We start from the raw sequence: 21,614 nt of genomic DNA on the forward strand, positions 1-21,614 counted from the left end.
GATCCTACTCTACACCCCAATGTGAATCCTTGTGGAGTCCAGTGTACCCCACAGAAGAAATTAATGTGTCACACCCATTGGCAGCAACCTTAGAATAGCTGCTGACGGGCACAATTGAGAAAGGAAGGGGGGGGGGGACATTTGAATCCAGCACATAGATGCAATTCAAATATGTAATTCGTACCTTCCTATTTTAAAATATAATGGATGAACCTCACCCTGTGAGAACAATCTTCATGATCAAGAGATCTCATATGCAAAATAAATATGAGTTGGGATAGGGCTGGGGAGGGCTGCTCGGGCAGCACCTCCCCCGTCAAGTTAAGGAGATTCAACTGAGGAAGCACAAGGGAACTCTCGTCTGGGGACAACAACTGCAGGGAGACCACATCTTTTCAGATGAACATGGGAGGGCGGAAGGCTGCCTAATACTGAAGCACCATATGCAACAACTAGTACAAGCATTCCTGGGGGAAGGTCTGCAGCAGACGGATTTGCATACGGTGATGTTATCCAAGCAGTGGGCCAAAGTTGACTGGAACCCTCATCTGCATATGAAAAGAGAAAAGGGGCATGCAGGGCATGGCGGCCTTTTGCAGTGCTTGGATGACCCCTAGTTCACATTAAACACCCCCACCCTCCTTTGGTGTGGGGCTCATGTTGGCCATGCCCCATCCCCTGAAGCATTCAAGCTGATTTCTTGCAGCAGCTGGGCACTGTAACAGCTCCAGAGCTGTTCTGTAAGGCAAGTAAAAGGGTGTGGGCCCTGCAGCACCACCTGTAGTTCGCATTGTGCGTTGGAAGGCACAAAGTAAGCAGACGGGAGGAGAAGTCAGGATAGTGCGCAAGGGCATTCTTTTCTCTTAGTCCGTAGAGGATGCTGGGGTCACATTAAGAACCATGGGGTATAGACGGGATCCGCAAGAGACATGGGCACTTTAAGACTTTCAAAGGGTGTGAACTGGCTCCTCCCTCTATGCCCCTCCTCCAGACTCCAGTTATAGGAACTGTGCCCAGGGAGACGGACATTTCGAGGAAAGGATTTATTGTTAAACTAAGGTGAGCATCTTACCAGCTCACACCTTAAACATGCCGCAGAACGTGGCATTCAACAGAACACAAGCCAACGGCATGAACAATTGCAGCAAAAAGCTGACCAGAACCATAACACAACATGTGTATAACCACAAGTAATAACTGCAGACACAGTATGGACTGGGACGGGTGCCCAGCATCCTCTACAGACTAAGAGAAAAGGATTTACCGGTAGGTATTAAAATCCTATTTTCTCATACGACCTAGAGGATGCTGGGGTCACATTAAGAACCATGGGGTTATACCAAAGCTCTTGAACGGGTGGGAGAGTGCGTACGACTCTGCAGCACCGAATGACCCAACTTAAGGTTATCATCAGCCAAGGTATCAAACTTGTAAAACTTAGCAAAAGTGTTTACTAAATAGCTGCTCGGCAAAGTTGCAATGCCGAGACTCCCCGACCAGCTGCCAAGGATGAACCCACCTTTCTAGTAGAATGGGTCTTCACCTACTTCAGTAACGGCAATCCTGCCGTGGAACGAGCATGCTGAATCTTACCACAGATCCAGCGCATAATGGTCTGCATGGAAGCAGGACACCAAATCCTGTTGGGAGCATACAGGACAAACAGAGCCTCTGTTTTCCTAATCTGAACCGTTCTGGTGACATACATTTTCAAAGTTCTGACCACAGCCAGAGACTTTGACTCAACGAAGGTGTCAGTGGCCAAAGGCACCATGTGGAAAGATGAACCACCTTCGGCAGAAATTGTTGACGTGTCCTCAATTCTGCTCTATCTTCATGAAAGATCAAATAAAGGCTCTTGTGATACTGCATGGTTTGTACTGTTTTCCATGTGCTCCCAGACCTTTAAGCAAGTAGCATGGTCAAGAAAGTTCTGTTTGAAAAGAAACAACATTTACTGTCATTGTTATGCAAATAAACTTACATTAAAGCTAACAAGAAAGCACACTCGTTCTGTCTTTAAACTGATAAAAGAAACCCCAATAATATGGGGCATGCAAAAATTGAGATAAAACTCAGTTTTGCTCCTCTCCACGGAAATCTTTAATAAAAGGCGAAATATTTGTTAGTTCTGAAGAGAAACCAGAGCATGACCAAGATTCCACCTGTCGCCTGAGTGCCATGCCAGCAGTTCTCATTCAGCTGAAAGTGAGCACCCAATTTGAATGAAAGAAAGCAGATTTCTCACCAGGCTTCCCCTTGCTATAAACATGGTTTGTACTCTTTTCCATGAGCTCCCAGATCTTTCAAGCAATTAGTGTGGTCAAGAAAGTTCTGTTTGAAAAGAAACAAACATTTACTGTCATTTCTATGCAAATGAGCTTACATTAAAGCACACTCGTTCTATCTTTAAACCGATAAAATAAAACCCCAATAAGATGGGGCATGCAAAAATTGAGATAAAACTCAGTTTTGCTCCTCTCCACGGAAATCTTTAGTAAAAGGCGAAAGATTTGTTCGTTCTGAAGAGAAACCAGAACATGACCAAGATTCCACCTGTCGCCTGAGTGCCATGCCAGCAGTCCTCATTCAGCTCAAAGTGAGCACCCAATTTGAAAGAAAGAAAGCAGATTTCTCACCAGGCTTCCCCTTGCTATAAACATGGTTTGTACTCTTTTCCATGTGCTCCCAGATCTTTCAAGCAATTAGTATAGTCAAGAAAGTTCTGTTTGAAAAGAAACAAACATTTACTGTCATTTCTATGCAAATGAGCTTACATTAAAGCACACTCGTTCTATCTTTAAACCGATAAAAGAAACCCCAATAAGACGGAGCATGCAAAAATTGAGATAAAACTCAGTTTTGCTCCTCTCCACGGAAATCTTTAGTAAAAGGCGAAAGATCTGTTCGTTTTGAAGAGAAACCAGAGCATGACCAAGATTCCACCTGTCGCCTGAGTGCCATGCCAGCAATCCTCATTCAGCTCAAAGTGAGCACCCAATTTGAAAGAAAGAAAGCAGATTTCTCACCAGGCTTCCCCTTGCTATAAACATGGTTTGTACTCTTTTCCATGTGCTCCCAGATCTTTCAAGCAATTAGTGTGGTCAAGAAAGTTCTGTTTGAAAAGAAACAAACATTTACTGTCATTTCTATGCAAATGAGCTTACATTAAAGCACACTCGTTCTATCTTTAAACCGATAAAATAAAATCCCAATAAGATGGGGCATGCAAAAATTGAGATAAAACTCAGTTTTGCTCCTCTCCACGGAAATCTTTAGTAAAAGGCGAAAGATTTGTTCGTTCTGAAGAGAAACCAGAACATGACCAAGATTCCACCTGTCGCCTGAGTGCCATGCCAGCAGTCCTCATTCAGCTCAAAGTGAGCACCCAATTTGAAAGAAAGAAAGCAGATTTCTCACCAGGCTTCCCCTTGCTATAAACATGGTTTGTACTCTTTTCCATGTGCTCCCAGATCTTTCAAGCATTTAGTATAGTCAAGAAAGTTCTGTTTGAAAAGAAACAAACATTTACTGTCATTTCTATGCAAATGAGCTTACATTAAAGCACACTCGTTCTATCTTTAAACCGATAAAAGAAACCCCAATAAGACGGAGCATGCAAAAATTGAGATAAAACTCAGTTTTGCTCCTCTCCACGGAAATCTTTAGTAAAAGGCGAAAGATCTGTTCGTTTTGAAGAGAAACCAGAGTATGACTAAGATTCCACCTGTCGCCTGAGTGCCATGCCAGCAGTCCTCATTCAGCGCAAAGTGAGCACCCAATTTGAAAGAAAGAAAGCAGATTTCTCACCAGGCTTCCCCTTGCTATAAGCATGGTTTGTACTCTTTTCCATGTGCTCCCAGATCTTTCAAGCAATTAGAATGGTCAAGAAAGTTCTGCTTGAAAAGAAACAGACATTTATAGTCATTGTTATGCAAATAAACTTACATTAAAGCTAACAAGAAACTGATAAAAGAAACCCCAATAATATGGGGCATGCAAAAATTGAGATAAAACTCAGTTTTGCTCCTCTCCACAGAAATCTTTAATAAAAGGCGAAAGATTTGTTCGTTCTGAAGAGAAACCAGAGCATGACCAAGATTCCACCTGTCGCCTAAATGCTGTGCCAGCAGTCCTCATTCAGATCAAAGTGAGCGCCCAACTTGAAAGTAAGCAGATTTCTCACCTGGCTTCTCCTTGCTATAAGTATGGTTTGTACTGTATTCCATGTGCTCCCAGATCTTTCAAGCAAGTAGCATGGTCAAGAAAGTTCTGTTTGAAAAGAAACAAACATTTACTGTCATTTCTATGCAAATGAGCTAACATTAAAGCACACTCATTCTATCTTTAAACCGATAAAAGAAACCCCAAAAAGATGGGGCATGCAAAAATTGAGATAAAACTCGGTTTTGCTCCTCTCCACGGAAATCTTTAATAAAAGGCGAAAGATTTGTTCGTTCTGAAGAGAAACCAGAGCATGACCAAGATTTTTATCTGAAAATATGTGTTCTCCCTGCAGTTGTTGTCCCCAGATGAGAGTTCCCTTGTGCTGCCTCAGTTGAATCTCCTTTACTTGACAGAGATGTGCCTGAGCAGCGGCCCTCCCCAGCCCTATCCCAAATCATACTTATTTTGCATAGGAGATACCATGGTCATGAAGATTGTTCTCCCAGGGTGAGGTTCATTCATTGCATTCTGGGTATGCTGACCCCTGTGATTTTCCCAAATGTGGGAAACTCGCTTTTATACCCTTGTGCACTATCCTGACTTCTCCTCCTGTCTGCTTACTTTGTGCCTTCCAATGCACAATGCAAACTACAGGTAGTGCTGCAGGGCCCACACCCTTTTACTTGCCTTACAGAGCAGCTCAGGAGCTGATACAGTGCCAAGCTGCTGCAAGAAATCAGCTTGAATGCTTCAGGGGATGGGGCATGGCCAACATGAGCCCCACACCGAAGGAGGGTGGGGGTGTTTAATGCGAACTAAGGGTCATCCAAGCGCCGCAAAAGGCCGCCATGCCCTGCATACCCCTTTTCTCTTTTCATATGCAGATGAGGGTTCCAGCCAACTTTGGCCCACTGCTTGGATGACATCACCGTATGCAAATCCGTCTTCTGCAGAACTTCCCCCAGGAATGCTTGCACTAGTTGTTGCATTTGGTTTGTTGTTTGGGGGTGCTTCAGTATTAGGCAGCCTTCTGCCCTCCCATGTTCATCTGAAAATATGTGTTCTCCCTGCAGTTGTTGTCCCCAGATGAGAGTTCCCTTGTGCTGCCTCAGTTGAATCTCCTTTACTTGACAGAGATGTGCATGAGCAGCGGCCCTCCCCAGCCCTATCCCAAATCATACTTATTTTGCATAGGAGATACCATGGTCATGAAGATTGTTCTCCCAGGGTGAGGTTCATTCATTGCATTTTGGGTATGCTGACCCCTGTGATTTACCCAAATGTGGGAAACTCGACTGCATTATTTGTGGTAGTGGGGGACTGTGTTTGTGCTTTCCTCTGGTCAGCTCTGTTAAAACTCAGATTTCTTTGTCTCAGATTTTCCTCTAGCCTTGTTCTTCTTTCGAGAGTTCCCTTGTGCTGCCTCAGGTGGATCTCCTTCACTTGACAGGGGGGTGCCCGAGCAGCAACCCTCCCCAGCTCTAGCCCAACTCCTACTTACCTGCCAGGTGAGATACTATGATCAGGAAGGTGCTTCTCCCAGGGCAAGGCTCACCCATTGCACTCTGGGTGTGCTGCTCCTACGATTTCCCCAAATGTGGGACACTTGACTGCATAATTTGTGTTTCCTCTGGTCGGCTCTCGTATAATTCAGATCTCTTTGTCTCAGGTCTTTCTCCAGCCTAGTTTGCTGTCTGTTTCCACTTCTTTTATCTTGAGCCCCTCCCTTCTATACCCTTGTGCACTATCCTGACTTCTCCTCCCGTCTGCTTACTTTGTGCCTTCCAATGCACAATGCAAACTACAGGTAGTGCTGCAGGGCCCACACAATCTTTTACTTGCCTTAAAGAGCAGCTCTGGAGCTGTTACAGTGCCCAGCTGCTGCAAGAAATCAGCTTGAATGCTTCAGGGGATGGGGCATGGAACCTTCAGGGGATGGGGCATGGAACCTTCCTGGTTCCTCTGTAGGGACCAGGAAGGTCCCTACAGAGGAATTTCAGCTGGGTCGTTTTCTGCACTTCCTACAGTCGGGAGTGACTATGGGCCTAAAAATTGGGTTCCATTAAGGTCCAGATTTCGGCTCTGTCGATTTTCTTCCAGAAAGAACTGGCTTCACTGCCTGAAGTTCAGACATTTGTAAAGGGAGTGCTACATATTCAGCCCCTTTTGTGCCTCCTTTGGCACCTTGGGATCTCAACGTGGTGTTGAGTTTCCTGAAATCACATTGGTTTGAGCCACTTAAAACTGTGGATTTGAAATATCTCACATGGAAAAAAGTGGTCATGGTTCCAAAGGTGGGTGGGGGTGTTTAATGCGAACTAGGGGTAATCCAAGCACCGCAAAAGGCCGCCATGCCCTGCACGCCCCTTTTCTCTTTTCATATGCAGATGAGGGTTGAAGCCAACTTTGACCCACTGCTTGGATGACATCACCATATGCAAATCCATCTGCTGCATGCACTAATGCTTGCACTAGTTGTTGCATTTGGTTTGTTGTTTGGGGGTGCTTCAGTATTAGGCAGCCTTCTGCCCTCCCATGTTCATCTGAAAATATGTGTTCTCCCTGCAGTTGTTGTCCCCAGATGAGAGTTCCCTTGTGCTGCCTCAGTTGAATCTCCTTTACTTGACAGAGATGTGCCTGAGCAGCGGCCCTCCCAGCCCTATCCCAAATCATACTTATTTTGCATAGGAGACACCATGGTCATGAAGATTGTTCACCCAGGGTGAGGTTCATTCATTGCATTCTGGGTATGCTGACCCCTGTGATTTCCCCAAATGTGGGAAACTCGCCTGCATTTTTTGTGGTAGTGGGGGACTGTGTTTGTGTTTTCCTCTGGTCAGCTCTGGTAAAAGTCAGATTTCTTTGTCTCATATATTCCTCTAGCCTTGTTCTTCTTTCGAGAGTTCCCTTGTGCTGCCTCAGTTGGATCTCCTTCACTTGACAGGGGGGTGCCCGAGCAGTGACCCTCCCCAGCTCTAGCCCAACTCCTACTTACCTGCCAGGTGAGATACTATGATCATGAAGGTGCTTCTCCCAGGGCAAGGCTCACCCATTGCACTCTGGGTGTGCTGCTCCTGTGATTTCCCCAAATGTGGGAAACTTGATTGCATAATTTGTGTTTCCCCTGGTCGGCTCTCGTATAATTCAGATCTCTTTGTCTCAGGTCTCTCTCCAGCCTAGTTTGCTGTCTGTTTCCACTTCTCTTTTCTGGAGCCACTCCCTTCTATGCCCTTGCGCACTATCCTGACTTCTCCCGTCTGCTTACTTTGTGCCTTCCAACGCACAATGCGAACTACAGGTAGTGCTGCAGGGCCCACACCCTTTTAGTTGCCTTACAGAGCAGCTCTGGAGCTGTTACAGTGCCCAGCTGCTGCAAGAAATCAGCTTGAATGCTTCAGGGGCTGGGGCATAGCCAACATGAGCCCCACACCAAAGGAGGGTGGGGGTGTTTAATGCGAACTAGGGGTCATCCAAGCACCGCAAAAGGCCGCCATGCCCTGCATGCCCCTTTTCTCTTTTCATATGCAGATGAGGGTTCCAGCCAACTTTGGCCCACTGCTTGGATGACATCACCGTATGCAAATCCGTCTGCTGCAGACCTTCCCCCAGGAATGCTTGTACTAGTTGTTGCATATGGTTTGATATTTGATGGTGCTTCAGTATTAGGCAGCCTTCCGCCCTCCCATGTTCATCTGAAAAGATGTGGTCTCCCTGCAGTTGTTGTCCCCAGACGAGAGTTCCCTTGTGCTTCCTCAGTTGAATCTCCTTAACTTGATGGGGGAGGGGCTGCCCGAGCAGCCACCCTCCCCAGCCCTATCCCAACTCATACTTATTTTGCATATGAGATCTCTTGATCATGAAGATTGTTCTCACAGGGTGAAGTTCATCCATTATATTTTAAAATAGGAAGGTACAAATTACATATTTGAATTGCATCTATGTGCTGGATTCAAATGTCCCCCCCCCCTTCCTTTCTCAATTGTGCCCATCAGCAGCTATTCTAAGGTTGCTGCCAATGGGTGTGACACATTAATTTCTTCTGTGGGGTACACAGGACTCCACAAGGATTCACATTGGGGTGTAGAGTAGGATCTTGATCTGAGGCACCAACCGACTCAAAGCTTTTGACTGTTCCCAAGATGCTCAGCGCATCCTCCTCTATAACCCCGCTTCCATGAACAGGGAGCTCAGTTTGTAGTTGGTGCCTTCAGTAGCAGGCCACTTAACAGGGGCCTGCCTCAGGAAGCCAATTCTTAGCTATTCATTTTGACAAGAAAAGAAGAACTTGTTTTATGAGAATCTACAAGGGCTGCAGCAGGCTAGGTCTAATAGACATCTTTACTGCAGCTTCATCACTCCCAGCGGCGCTGTATACTCCCGTGCCCTGGTTGCTGGGTCACTGCAGCGGAGGCTCCGGTTTCTTCCTAAGGTCAGTCACACACACACCGCCCTTCCGGATCACGAGGCCGCTGATGAAGGGGAGCGTGGCCGTAGGGGGTGGACCGTGTGCGCACTGGCGTGGACACTGATTACTGGGCAGCCGCTCCACTAGCCACCAGGTACAGTTAAGGAGCACAGGTCTGGGGGTTTTTCTCCTATATTAAACCAATTTTGTACTGCCCGCAGCGCATTGTGATAGGTAATAGGGCCTGATTCAGGTTGGATTGCAATCACAATAAGTGATCCAACTGCAAAAATTGCTAAGAGCATACGCATGTGCCTGCATTTTCTGCGGCACCCCGCAGAGAATGCGATCGCCTCTGCCTGTCAATCGGGGCAGGGGGGGAGAGGGGGGTCAGCAACACTCCATTTCCAAGTCAGGGATGGAGCGGTGCGGGGGCAAGGCTTCAAAATGGGGTCTGCAATGGAGGAGACACAGGGGGCGTGGTCACAGCAGCTGTATGACATCACATTCAGCCGCTGTGATCACAAAAATGGTGGCGGCTTCCTGCGCGCACATACAGTCTGCACCAGCAGGAGGCTACACCATTTTTTATGATCACGCTGAACTGCAGTGCGACTGCAATTACAGCATGGTCAAGAAGGGAGGCGTCATGCTGGGTGGCCATAAGAGATGAGCGGGTTCGGTTCCTCGGAATCCGAACCCGCCCGAACTTCACCCTTTTTTGCTCGGGTCCGAGCAGACTCGGATCCTCTCGCCTTGCTCGGTTAACCCGAGCGCGCCCGAACGTCATCATCCCGCTGTCGGATTCTCACGAGACTTGGATTCTATATAAGGAGCCGCGCGTCGCCGCCATTTTCACACGTGCATTGAGATTGATAGGGAGAGGACGTGGCTGGCGTCCTCTCCGTTTAGATTAGAAGATAGAGACGAGTGACATTTGATTTACTACTAATTTGGGGAGCAGTTGAACTTGTCAGGAGTACTCAGTAGTGCAGAGTTTTGCTGATAGTGACCACCAGTTTTATTATTTATAATCCGTTCTCTGCCTGAAAAAAAACGATACACATACCATATCTGTGCTCAGCCTCAGTGTGCTGCATGATATATCATCTATGTATATCTGACTGTGCTGAGTGCTCACTGCTCACACAGCTTAATTGTGGGGGAGACTGGGGAGCAGTTATAGCAGGAGTACAGTGCACACTTTTGCTGCCAGTGTGACCACCAGTATATTGTCTGCCTGAAAAAGTTAAACACTCCTGTGGTGTTTTTTTTTTATTCTATAAATGCATTCTGCTGACAGTGTCCAGCAGGTCCGTCATACATATATTATATAAATATTTACCTGCAGTAGTGTTATATTTTTTTTTTCATCTTTATCATCTCTATATTAGCAGACGCAGTACGGTAGTCCACGGCTGTGGCTATCTCTGTGTCGTCAGTGCTCGTCCATAATTGTATACCTACCTACCTGTGGTGGTTTTTTTTTTTCTATCTTCTTCATACTAGTAGTTTAGGAGTCTACTGACAGTGTCCACCAGGTCCATCATTATATTATATACCTACAGTAGTAATATATTTATTATATTATCTATACTAGCAGACGCAGTACGGTAGTCCACGGCTGTGGCTATCTCTGTGTCGTCAGTGCTCGTCCATAATTGTATACCTACCTACCTGTGGTGGGTTTTTTTTTTTATCTTCTTCATACTAGTAGTTTAGCAGTCTGCTGACAGTGTCCACCAGGTCCGTCATTATATTATATACCTACAGTAGTAATATATTTATTATATTATCTATACTAGCAGATGCAGTACGGTAGTCCACGGCTGTACCTACCTCTGTGTCGTCAGTGCTCGTCCATAATTGTATACCTACCTGTGGTGGGGTTTTTTTTTCTATCTTCTTCATACTAGTAGTTTAGGAGTCTGCTGACAGTGTCCACCAGGTCCGTCATTATATTATATACCTACAGTAGTAATATATTTAGTATATTATCTATACTAGCAGACGCAGTACGGTAGTCCACGGCTGTACCTACCTCTGTGTCGTCACTCGTCCATAATTGTATACCTAACTGTGGTGGTTTTTTTTTTCTATCTTCTTCATACTAGTAGTTTAGCAGTCTGCTGACAGTGTCCACCAGGTCCGTCATTATATTATATATACCTACAGTAGTTATATATATTTTTTTTTATATCATTAATTATCATCTCTATACTAGCAGACGCAGTACGGTAGGCCACGGCTGTGGCTATCTCTGTGTCGTCAGTGCTCGTCCATAATTGTATACCTACCTACCTGTGGTGGAAGTTTTTTTCTATCTTCTTCATACTAGTAGTTTAGCAGTCTGCTGACAGTGTCCACCAGGTCCGTCATTATATTATATATACCTACAGTAGTTATATATATATATTTTTTTATATCATTAATTATCATCTCTATACTAGCAGACGCAGTACGGTAGTCCACGGCTGTAGCTACCTCTGTGTCGTCAGTCACTCGTCATCCATAAGTATACTAGTATCCATCCATCTCCATTGTTTACCTGAGGTGCCTTTTAGTTGTGCCTATTAAAATATGGAGAACAAAAATGTTGAGGTTCCAAAAATAGGGAAAGATCAAGATCCACTTCCACCTCGTGCTGAAGCTGCTGCCACTAGTCATGGCCGAGACGATGAAATTCCATCAACGTCGTCTGCCAAGGCCGATGCCCAATGTCATAGTACAGAGCATGTAAAATCCAAAACACAAAAGATCAGTAAAAAAATGACTCAAAAATCTAAATAAAAATCGTCGGAGGAGAAGCGTAAACTTGCCAATATGCCATTTACCACACGGAGTGGCAAGGAACGGCTGAGGCCCTGGCCTATCTTCATGGCTAGTGGTTCAGCTTCACATGAGGATGGAAGCACTCAGCCTCTCGCTAGAAAAATGAAAAGACTTAAGCTGGCAAAAGCACAGCAAAGAACTGTGCGTTCTTCAAAATCACAAATCCACAAGGAGAGTCCAATTGTGTCGGTTGCGATGCCTGACCTTCCCAACACTGGACGTGAAGAGCATGCACCTTCCACCATTTGCACGCCCCCTGCAAGTGCTGGAAGGAGCACCCGCAGTCCAGTTCCTGATAGTCAGATTGAAGATGTCAGTGTTGAAGTACACCAGGATGAGGAGAATATGGGTGTTGCTGGCACTGGGGAGGAAATTGACAAGGAGGATTCTGATGGTGAGGTGGTTTGTTTAAGTCAGGCACCCGGCGAGACACCTGTTGTCCGTGGGAGGAATATGGCCATTGACATGCCTGGTGAAAATACCAAAAAAATCAGCTCTTCGGTGTGGAAGTATTTCAACAGAAATGCGGACAACAGGTGTCAAGCCGTGTGTTGCCTTTGTCAAGCTGTAATAAGTAGGGGTAAGGACGTTAACCACCTCGGAACATCCTCCCTTATACGTCACCTGCAGCGCATTCATCATAAGTCAGTGACAAGTTCAAAAACTTTGGGCGACAGCGGAAGCAGTCCACTGACCAGTAAATCCCTTCCTCTTGTAACCAAGCTCACGCAAACCACCCCACCAACTCCCTCAGTGTCAATTTCCTCCTTCCCCAGGAATGCCAATAGTCCTGCAGGCCATGTCACTGGCAATTCTGACGAGTTCTCTCCTGCCTGGTGAATTCTCCGATGCATCCTTGAGTGTAACGCCTACTGCTGCTGGCGCTGCTGTTGTTGCTGCTGGGAGTCGATGGTCATCCCAGAGGGGAAGTCGTAAGACCACTTTTACTACTTCCACCAAGCAATTGACTGTCCAACAGTCCTTTGCGAGGAAGATGAAATATCACAGCAGTCATCCTGCTGCAAAGCGGATAACTGAGGCCTTGGCATCCTGGGCAGTGAGAAACGTGGTTCCGGTATCCATCATTACTTCAGAGCCAACTATAGACTTGATTGAGGTACTGTGTCCCCGGTACCAAATACTATCTAGGTTCCATTTCTCTAGGCAGGCGATACCGAAAATGTACACAGACCTCAGAAAAAGACTCACCAGTGTCCTAAAAAATGCAGTTGTACCCAATGTCCACTTAACCACGGACATGTGGACAAGTGGAGCAGGGCAGACTCAGGACTATATGACTGTGACAGCCCACTGGGTAGATGTATTGACTCCCGCCGCAAGAACAGCAGCGGCGGCACCAGTAGCAGCATCTCGCAAACGCCAACTCTTTCCTAGGCAGGCTACGCTTTGTATCACCGCTTTCCAGAATACGCACACAGATGAAAACCTCTTACGGCAACTGAGGAAGATCATCACAGAATGGCTTACCCCAATTGGACTCTCCTGTGGATTTGTGGCATCGGACAACGCCAGCAATATTGTGCGTGCATTATATCTGGGCAAATTCCAGCACGTCCCATGTTTTGCACATACCTTGAATTTGGTGGTGCAGAATTATTTAAAAAACGACAGGGGCGTGCAAGAGATGCTGTCGGTGGCCACAAGAATTGCGGGACACTTTCGGCGTACAGGCACCACGTACAGAAGACTGGAGCAACACCAAAAACGCCTGAACCTGCCCTGCCATCATCTGAAGCAAGAAGTGGAAACGAGGTGGAATTCAACCCTCTATATGCTTCAGAGGATGGAGGAGCAGCAAAAGGCCATTCAAGCCTATACATCTGACCACGATATAGGAGGTGGAATGCACCTGTCTCAAGCGCAGTGGAGAATGATTTCAACGTTGTGCAAGGTTCTGCAACCTTTTGAACTTGCCACACGTGAAGTCAGTTCAGACACTGCCAGCCTGAGTCAGGTCATTCCCGTCATCAGGCTTTTGCAGAAGAAGCTGGAGACATTGAAGGAGGAGCTAAGACAGAGCGATTCCGCTAGGCATGTGGGACTTGTGGATGGAGCCCTTCATTCGCTTAACCAGGATTCACGGGTGGTCAATCTGTTGAAATCAGAGCACTACATTTTGGCCACCGTGCTCGATCCTAGATTTAAAACCTACGTTGTATCTCTCTTTCCGGCAGACACAAGTCTGCAGGGGTTCAAAGACCTGCTGGTGAGAAAATTATCAAGTCAAGCGGAACTTGATCGGTCAACAGCTCCTCCTTCACAGTCTCCCGCAATTGGGGGTGCGAGGAAAAGGCTCAGAATTCCGAGCCCACCCGCTGGCGGTGATGCAGGGCAGTCTGGAGCGACTGCTGATGCTGACATCTGGTCCGGACTGAAGGACCTGCCAACGATTACGGACATGTCGTCTACTGTCACTGCATATGATTCTCTCACCATTGAAAGAATGGTGGAGGATTATATGAGTGACCGCATCCAAGTAGGCACGTCAGACAGTCCGTACGTATACTGGCAGGAAAAAGAGGCAATTTGGAGGCCCTTGCACAAACTGGCTTTATTCTACCTAAGTTGCCCTCCCACAAGTGTGTACTCCGAAAGAGTGTTTAGTGCCGCCGCTCACCTTGTCAGCAATCGGCGTACGAGGTTACTTCCAGAAAATGTGGAGAAGATGATGTTCATTAAAATGAATTATAATCAATTGCTCCGTGGAGACATTGACCAGCAGCAATTGCCTCCACAAAGTATACAGGGAGCTGAGATGGTGGATTCCAGTGGGGACGAATTGATAATCTGTGAGGAGGGGGATGTACACGGTGATGAATCGGAGGATGATGATGAGGTGGACATCTTGCCTCTATAGAGCCAGTTTGTGCAAGGAGAGATTTATTGCTTCTTTTTTGGTGGGGGTCCAAACCAACCCGTCATTTCAGTCACAGTCGTGTGGCAGACCCTGTCACTGAAATGATGGGTTGGTTAAAGTGTGCATGTCCTGTTTATACAACATAAGGGTGGGTGGGAGGGCCCAAGGCAATTCCACCTTGCACCTCTTTTTTCCTTTATTTTTCTTTGCGTCATGTGCTGTTTGGGGAGTGTTTTTTGGAAGGGCCATCCTGCGTGACACTGCAGTGCCACTCCTAGATGGGCCAGGTGTTTGTGTCGGCCACTTGGGTCGCTGAGCTTAGTCACACAGCTACCTCATTGCGCCTCTTTTTTTCTTTGCGTCATGTGCTGTTTGGGGAGTGTTTTTTGGAAGGGCCATCCTGCGTGACACTGCAGTGACACTCCTAGATGGGCCAGGTGTTTGTGTCGTCCACTTGGGTCGCTGAGCTTAGTCACACAGCTACCTCATTGCGCCACTTTTTTTCTTTGCGTCATGTGCTGTTTGGGGAGTGTTTTTTGGAAGGGCCATCCTGCGTGACACTGGAGTGCCACTCCTAGATGGGCCAGGTGTTTGTGTCGGCCACTTGGGTCGCTGAGCTTAGTCACACAGCTACCTCATTGCGCCTCTTTTTTTCTTTGCGTCATGTGCTGTTTGGGGAGTGTTTCTGGAAGGGCCATCCTGCGTGACACTGCAGTGCCACTCCTAGATGGGCCAGGTGTTTGTGTCGGCCACTTGGGTCGCTGAGCTTAGTCACACAGCTACCTCATTGCGCCTCTTTTTTTCTTTGCGTCATGTGCTGTTTGGGGAGTGTTTTTTGGAAGGGCCATCCTGCGTGACACTGCAGTGCCACTCCTAGATGGGCCAGGTGTTTGTGTCGGCCACTTGGGTCGCTGAGCTTAGTCACACAGCTACCTCATTGCGCCTCTTTTTTTCTTTGCGTCATGTGCTGTTTGGGGAGTGTTTTTTGGAAGGGCCATCATGCGTGACACTGCAGTGCCACTCCTAGATGGGCCAGGTGTTTGTGTCGGCCACTTGGGTCACTGAGCTTAGTCATCCAGCGACCTCGGTGCAAATTTTAGGACTAAAAATAATATTGTGAGGTGTGAGGTGTTAAGAATAGACTGAAAATTAGTGGAAATTATGGTTATTGAGGTTAATAATACTTTGGGATCAAAATGACTCCCAAATTCTATGATTTAAGCTGTTTTTTAGGGTTTTTTGAAAAAAACACCCGAATCCAAAACACACCCGAATCCGACAAAAAAAATTCGGTGAGGTTTAGCCAAAACGCGTTCGAACCCAAAACACGGCCGCGGAACCGAACCCAAAACCAAAACACAAAACCCGAAAAATTTCCGGTGCACATCTCTAGTGGCCATGCCATGTCACTGTGCAGGAGCCAGCACCGCTCACACACTAGTCCCCGGTGCAGCCCCCAACCCCCGGGACACCCGGAGCAACAAAATGTAGATTCAGGCCACCAGGCCACGCCCCTACCTATGAAACCATGCCTCCTTTTTACCATTGCGCTGCTTATCTGCGCGCACTGCATTACAATCTCCCTCGCCACCTCTCTGGGTGTCACCAGTGATAGTGACACCTCTGCCATGCTTGTAGCAGCTGGTCCTAAGATCTACACCTCAAGCCCTGAGTGTTTGCCCTTGTGACTTGTTGATCATCATAGCAAAGCAGATGCTTACAGAAAACTGCAGGGGCTTAGATTGAAAATAAAAAAAATTGATGGGTATAAGGTAGAGAGGAGCGGGTTCGGTTCTCCGAGAACCGAATTCCCCACGAACCCCACGAACTCCTCCTCCGAGGCAGGCTCGGTTGTTCCCGCCTGACTCGGAAAACCTGAACAAGGGAAAATGTCATCATCCCGCTGTCGGATTCTCGCGAGATTCGGATTCCATATAAAGAGCTGCGCGTTGCCGCCATTTTTACTCGTGCATTGAAGAGAGAGCGGAGAGGACGTGGCTATGTTCTCTCAGTGGAAATCTCAATATCAGTGCTCAGTATCAGTGGATACTTATTGCTGCTCAGTAATACTAGTAGTGTGTCTCTCCTGCTCAGTGTCAGTTCTCAGTAGTATCCTCATCAGTGCTCAGTATCACTGCTCATTGTCTTGTGCTGCATTGTTGTGCTCAGCATACTACAGTACATTACTAATAGTCCAGTGCTGCATCTTGCTGCTCAGTGTCAGTTCTAGTATCCTCATCAGTGCTCACTATCACTGCTCATTGCATTGTGGTGTTCTGTATACTACAGTAACATAGTAATATAGTAACATATAGTAACATAGTTTTTGAGGTTGAATAGAGGCAAATTGCCCATCGTGTTCAACCTGTTTTAAGTTGTGATGATTCTACATACTTGCTGAATAATGTTTTATGACTAGTTAGCTACTACAACTCATGTTACCCCCGGATTAACCATGTTGATATTTTAAGTATTATAACCTTGGATAGCTTTTTCATTCAGAAATGTATCCATTCCTTTTTTAAATCCAATTACAGAGTCCGCCATTACCACCTTCCCTGGCAGGGAATTCCACATCCTGATTGCCCTAACAGTGAAGATCATAGTATCTCACCTGGCAGGTAAGTAGGAGTTGGGCCAGAGCTGTGGAGGATTGCTGCTCGGGCACCCCCTGTCAAATGAAGGAGATCCAACTGAGGCAGCACAAGGGAACTCTCGAAAGAAGAACAAGGCTAGAGGAATATCTGAGACAAAGAAATCTGACTTTTACCAGAGCTGACCAGAGGAAAGCACAAACACAGTCCCCCACTACCACAAATAATGCAGTCGAGTTTCCCACATTTGGGGAAATCACAGGGGTCAGCATACCCAGAATGCAATGAATGAACCTCACCCTGGGAGAACAATCTTCATGACCATGGTATCGCCTATGCAAAATAAGTATGATTTGGGATAGGGCTGGGGAGGGCCGCTGCTCAGGCACATCTCTGTCAAGTAAAGGAGATTCAACTGAGGCAGCACAAGGGAACTCTCATCTGGGGACAACAACTGCAGGGAGAACACATATTTTCAGATGAACATGGGAGGGCAGAAGGCTGCCTAATACTGAAGCACCCCCAAACAACAAACCAAATGCAACAACTAGTACAAGCATTCCTGGGGGAAGTTCTGCAGAAGACGGATTTGCATACGGTGATGTCATCCAAGCAGTGGGCCAAAGTTGGCTGGATCCCTCATCTGCATATGAAAAGAGAAAAGGGGTATGCAGGGCATGGCGGCCTTTTGCGGCGCTTGGATGACCCTTAGTTCGCATTAAACACCCCCACCCTCCTTCGGTGTGGGGCTCATGTTGACAATGCCCCAGCCCCTGAAGCATTCAAGCTGATTTCTTACAGCAGCTTGGCACTGTAACAGCTCCAGAGCTGCTCTGTAAGGCAAGTAAAAGGGTGTGTAGTTTGCATTGTGCATTGGAAGGCACAAAGTAAGCAGACAGGAGGAGAAGTCAGGATAGTGCACAAGGGTATAAAAGGGAGGGGCTCAAGAAAAAAGAAGTGGAAACAGACAGCAAACTAGGCAGGAGAGAGACCTGAGACAAAGAGATCTGAATTATACGAGAGCCGACCAGGGGAAACACAAATTATGCAGTCAAGTTTCCCACATTTGGGGAAATCGCAGGGGCAGCACACCCAGAGTGCAATGGGTGAGCCTTGCCCTGGAAGAAGCACCTTCATGATCATAGTATCTCACCTGGCAGGTAAGTAGGAGTTGGGCTTGAGCTGGGGAGGGTCGCTGCTCGGGCACCCCCCTGTCAAGTGAAGGAGATCCAACTGAGGCAGCACAAGGGAACTCTCGAAAGAAGAACAAGGCTAGAGGAAGATCTGAAACAAAGAAATCTGACTTTTACCAGAGCTGACCAGAGGAAAACACAAACACAGTCCCCCACTACCACAAATAATGCAGTCGAGTTACCCACATTTGGGGAAAACACAGGGGTCAGCATACCCAGAATGCAATGAATGAACCTCACCCTGGGAGAATAATCTTCATGACCATGGTATCTCCTATGCAAAATAAGTATGATTTGGGATAGGGCTGGGGAGGGCCGCTGCTCAGGCACATCTCTGTCAAGTAAAGGAGATTCAACTGAGGCAGCACAAGGGAACTCTCATCTGGGGACAACAACTGCAGGGAGAACACATATTTTCAGATGAACATGGGAGGGCAGAAGGCTGCCTAATACTGAAGCACCCCCAAACAACAAACCAAATGCAACAACTAGTGCAAGCATTCCTGTTTGTTTCTGAAGCCAACTTTGACCCACTGCTTGGATGACATCACCATATGCAAATCCATCTGCTGCAGGCCTTCCCCCAGGAATGCTTGCACTCTTTATATGAAATCCGAATCTCGCGAGAATCCGACAGCGGGATGATGACATTTTCCCTTGTTCAGGTTTTCCGAGTCAGGCGGGAACAACCGAGCCTGCCTCGGAGGAGGAGTTCGTGGGGTTCGTGGGGAATTCGGTTCTCGGAGAACCGAACCCGCTCCTCTCTACCTTATACCCATCAATTTTTTTTATTTTCAATCTAAGCCCCTGCAGTTTTCTGTAAGCATCTGCTTTGCTATGATGATCAACAAGTCACAAGGGCAAACACTCAGGGCTTGAGGTGTAGATCTTAGGACCAGCTGCTACAAGCATGGCAGAGGTGTCACTATCACTGGTGACACCCAGAGAGGTGGCGAGGGAGATTGTAATGCAGTGCGCGCAGATAAGCAGCGCAATGGTAAAAAGGAGGCATGGTTTCATAGGTAGGGGCGTGGCCTGGTGGCCTGAATCTACATTTTGTTGCTCCGGGTGTCCCGGGGGTTGGGGGCTGCACCGGGGACTAGTGTGTGAGCGGTGCTGGCTCCTGCACAGTGACATGGCATGGCCACTAGAGATGTGCACCGGAAATTTTTCGGGTTTTGTGTTTTGGTTTTGGGTTCGGTTCCGCGGCCGTGTTTTGGGTTCGAACGCGTTTTGGCTAAACCTCACCGAATTTTTTTTGTCGGATTCGGGTGTGTTTTGGATTCGGGTGTTTTTTTCAAAAAACCCTAAAAAACAGCTTAAATCATAGAATTTGGGAGTCATTTTGATCCCAAAGTATTATTAACCTCAATAACCATAATTTCCACTAATTTTCAGTCTATTCTTAACACCTCACACCTCACAATATTATTTTTAGTCCTAAAATTTGCACCGAGGTCGCTGGATGACTAAGCTCAGTGACCCAAGTGGCCGACACAAACACCTGGCCCATCTAGGAGTGGAATAATGGTTGTAAAGGTCAGCGCACTAATTGGTTGGTAAGGGTATGTAATGGGTGTGTGATGGTCTGGGTGAAGTTTGTGTGCCACGTGGATGTGTGTGTCAATGATGGTCACTCTAACCGTTGGATTGCCGTGTGCATCTAATTTTATTTTTATTTTTATTTTAAAATGTTCATACAGTATCAAGGTTGTCCTTATTGGCAACAACCTATGAGGATTAGATAATGGTTCCTTTCAGTTATTGGTCCACCTCTTTCAGGTGTGTCCTGCAGACTACCCTTTATTTTGTATACCTTCCTAGTGGTATACAAGATGGACCCCAGTTCAGGTGAATGTCAGGTGTACCCTGCGGGTCACCTTTACCATAGGGGTAATGAGAGCCTATGTTCCCTCTGAGTCTGGATGCTGGATGGTGTCTATGGAGTATGATCAGTGCGGCGTCCCGCCTGTCATACACCTTCTGTGTGCAGCACTGAGGTGTGAGAGAGTGGGCTGTGTGCACTGACACTTACCGCCGTGGACAGGATTTTCTGCTGCCTGTCGCCGGTGAGCCGCGTCTCTGCTGTTCCCCCCTCAGGCTGTCAGTCCTCCGTTACCTCCGTCTTTCTTAGTGGATGTTCTCCCCAGCGGCAGCCGGTCCCCTCCGTGGCTTCTTCTGTCTCCCTTACTGTGCGCGCTGTCTGGCGGCAGCTGATCTCCTTCGTCTCCTCCTCGTCGTCCGCGTTCCGTCCTGCCGCTTCCGGGTTCGCGCGTCACGTTCAGTACCACGTGAGCGCTCTTTCAGTGCAAAGTTCAGATTGCCCTGTTCCCTTCTCCGGCCGGAGAGGGGAATCTGTAGGCTGTATTTTTGTGAATGAGTGTGATGTTAATTACGTCCCAACGCGTTTCAGCACGAATGCCTTTGTCTAGGGTTACAAGTGTATGTTCCTGTGCCCATTATATGGTGCAGTTACCATGTTGATTGGTCCATACAGATTGTCTTTGGTCACCGCCCACCACTGTGATTGGTTGCGGTGACTCTCCACCTGTCAATCAATCACGTCATGTCGTCTATGTGTTTCGGACTTGCTCTTACTCCTAAGTGCAGGTCTCATTATTAACATGGACTACAATGTCAGCGTTGAGTTCTGTAAAATATACCCAGCTGCCTGTGCCTCTAGGTTGCAGTCTGTGGGTGATTGTATAGTTACATGAAAATGGATTGCAATATGGGGATGCCGTTATGCTGTATTGCTGTATTGGATATAAGGGTAATTAATTGATGTGGGTGGTCTGTCCTGTCAGTGTGGGGTGGTGGTCGGGTGTAGGGGGAAGGATGTGGGGGATGGGGAGGGGGGAGAATCTCTGGTTAGGATTATGCGAGCCTTTAAATGAGACGTGGTGGGGAGGGTATGAGGGGGGTGATGAAGGGGGGGGGGTTGGGGTGGAACGGGGGGGGGGGGAAGGGGAGAAAGGACAGGATGTGTAGGGTGGGTGTGGGGTCAGTGCTTCTGATGATGTGTTTCAACCCGTATTGTTAGAGGGCTGCGGCAATGTTGTAGTCTATGTTTAATCCTCTTGGTGTTAAGGTTTTCAGATTGTAGATCCATCTGAGTTCCTCCCTATTGATTTTTTTCAGGTAGTCTCCCCCTCGCCAGTTGTTGGTTATCTGTTTTATTGCCAAAAAGTGTAGTTTGGATGGGTCCTGCATGTGAGTCTCCTTAAAGTGCTGTGAAACACTGTGTTTCTCATATCCCTTCTTTATGTTCTGTATGTGCTCGGAGATCCTAATCTTTAGTGTTCTAATGGTGCGTCCCACATATTGTAGTCCGCATGGGCAGGTGATAAGGTATATCACCCCTTTTGTGTGGCATGTGAGTTCCTCTCTAATCTCATATTTTTGACCGGTGATGTGCGAGCAAAATCCTGTGGTATTCTGTGTTGTTCTGGAGTTTGTTGTTCTGCACCCTAAACACGACCCACAGTAGTAAAATCCTCTCTTTCTCTTAGTACCCTCTAGTGTGGTCTGTATTTGTCTTGATG

General features: G+C 47.1%; 14 non-coding genes and 1 pseudogene across 14 annotated transcripts; 5 read left to right on the forward strand and 10 right to left on the reverse strand.

Annotated features, from left to right (window-relative positions):
* Positions 1 to 2,035: 2,035 nt before the first annotated feature.
* On the reverse strand, positions 2,036 to 2,151 carry LOC135043626 (U5 spliceosomal RNA). The gene has a single exon (XR_010236453.1). It is a non-coding gene; the product is annotated as a U5 spliceosomal RNA (small nuclear RNA).
* A 275-nt stretch (positions 2,152 to 2,426) lies between these two features.
* Positions 2,427 to 2,542, reverse strand: LOC135043609 (U5 spliceosomal RNA). The gene has a single exon (XR_010236435.1). It is a non-coding gene; the product is annotated as a U5 spliceosomal RNA (small nuclear RNA).
* A 274-nt stretch (positions 2,543 to 2,816) lies between these two features.
* Positions 2,817 to 2,932, reverse strand: LOC135043620 (U5 spliceosomal RNA). The gene has a single exon (XR_010236447.1). It is a non-coding gene; the product is annotated as a U5 spliceosomal RNA (small nuclear RNA).
* A 275-nt stretch (positions 2,933 to 3,207) lies between these two features.
* LOC135043614 (U5 spliceosomal RNA) lies at positions 3,208 to 3,323 on the reverse strand. Its single transcript, XR_010236440.1, has one exon. It is a non-coding gene; the product is annotated as a U5 spliceosomal RNA (small nuclear RNA).
* Positions 3,324 to 3,597: 274 nt separating this feature from the next.
* LOC135043613 (U5 spliceosomal RNA) lies at positions 3,598 to 3,713 on the reverse strand. The gene has a single exon (XR_010236439.1). It is a non-coding gene; the product is annotated as a U5 spliceosomal RNA (small nuclear RNA).
* A 264-nt stretch (positions 3,714 to 3,977) lies between these two features.
* Positions 3,978 to 4,093, reverse strand: LOC135043624 (U5 spliceosomal RNA). Its single transcript, XR_010236451.1, has one exon. It is a non-coding gene; the product is annotated as a U5 spliceosomal RNA (small nuclear RNA).
* Positions 4,094 to 4,363: 270 nt separating this feature from the next.
* On the reverse strand, positions 4,364 to 4,479 carry LOC135043618 (U5 spliceosomal RNA). The gene has a single exon (XR_010236444.1). It is a non-coding gene; the product is annotated as a U5 spliceosomal RNA (small nuclear RNA).
* Positions 4,480 to 4,623: 144 nt separating this feature from the next.
* Positions 4,624 to 4,751, forward strand: LOC135043603 (U1 spliceosomal RNA; annotated as a pseudogene).
* A 593-nt stretch (positions 4,752 to 5,344) lies between these two features.
* LOC135043661 (U1 spliceosomal RNA) lies at positions 5,345 to 5,508 on the forward strand. The gene has a single exon (XR_010236486.1). It is a non-coding gene; the product is annotated as a U1 spliceosomal RNA (small nuclear RNA).
* Positions 5,509 to 5,660: 152 nt separating this feature from the next.
* On the forward strand, positions 5,661 to 5,823 carry LOC135043565 (U1 spliceosomal RNA). The gene has a single exon (XR_010236403.1). It is a non-coding gene; the product is annotated as a U1 spliceosomal RNA (small nuclear RNA).
* A 1,015-nt stretch (positions 5,824 to 6,838) lies between these two features.
* On the forward strand, positions 6,839 to 7,002 carry LOC135043660 (U1 spliceosomal RNA). The gene has a single exon (XR_010236485.1). It is a non-coding gene; the product is annotated as a U1 spliceosomal RNA (small nuclear RNA).
* Positions 7,003 to 7,154: 152 nt separating this feature from the next.
* On the forward strand, positions 7,155 to 7,317 carry LOC135043580 (U1 spliceosomal RNA). The gene has a single exon (XR_010236414.1). It is a non-coding gene; the product is annotated as a U1 spliceosomal RNA (small nuclear RNA).
* Positions 7,318 to 17,062: 9,745 nt separating this feature from the next.
* On the reverse strand, positions 17,063 to 17,226 carry LOC135043644 (U1 spliceosomal RNA). Its single transcript, XR_010236470.1, has one exon. It is a non-coding gene; the product is annotated as a U1 spliceosomal RNA (small nuclear RNA).
* Positions 17,227 to 17,881: 655 nt separating this feature from the next.
* LOC135043570 (U1 spliceosomal RNA) lies at positions 17,882 to 18,044 on the reverse strand. The gene has a single exon (XR_010236405.1). It is a non-coding gene; the product is annotated as a U1 spliceosomal RNA (small nuclear RNA).
* Positions 18,045 to 18,196: 152 nt separating this feature from the next.
* On the reverse strand, positions 18,197 to 18,360 carry LOC135043665 (U1 spliceosomal RNA). Its single transcript, XR_010236490.1, has one exon. It is a non-coding gene; the product is annotated as a U1 spliceosomal RNA (small nuclear RNA).
* Between the last annotated feature and the right edge of the window lie 3,254 nt (positions 18,361 to 21,614).

This window comes from Pseudophryne corroboree, unplaced genomic scaffold (genome assembly GCF_028390025.1).
Source record: "Pseudophryne corroboree isolate aPseCor3 unplaced genomic scaffold, aPseCor3.hap2 scaffold_873, whole genome shotgun sequence".
In the NCBI taxonomy this organism is placed as follows: Eukaryota; Metazoa; Chordata; class Amphibia; order Anura; family Myobatrachidae; genus Pseudophryne; species Pseudophryne corroboree.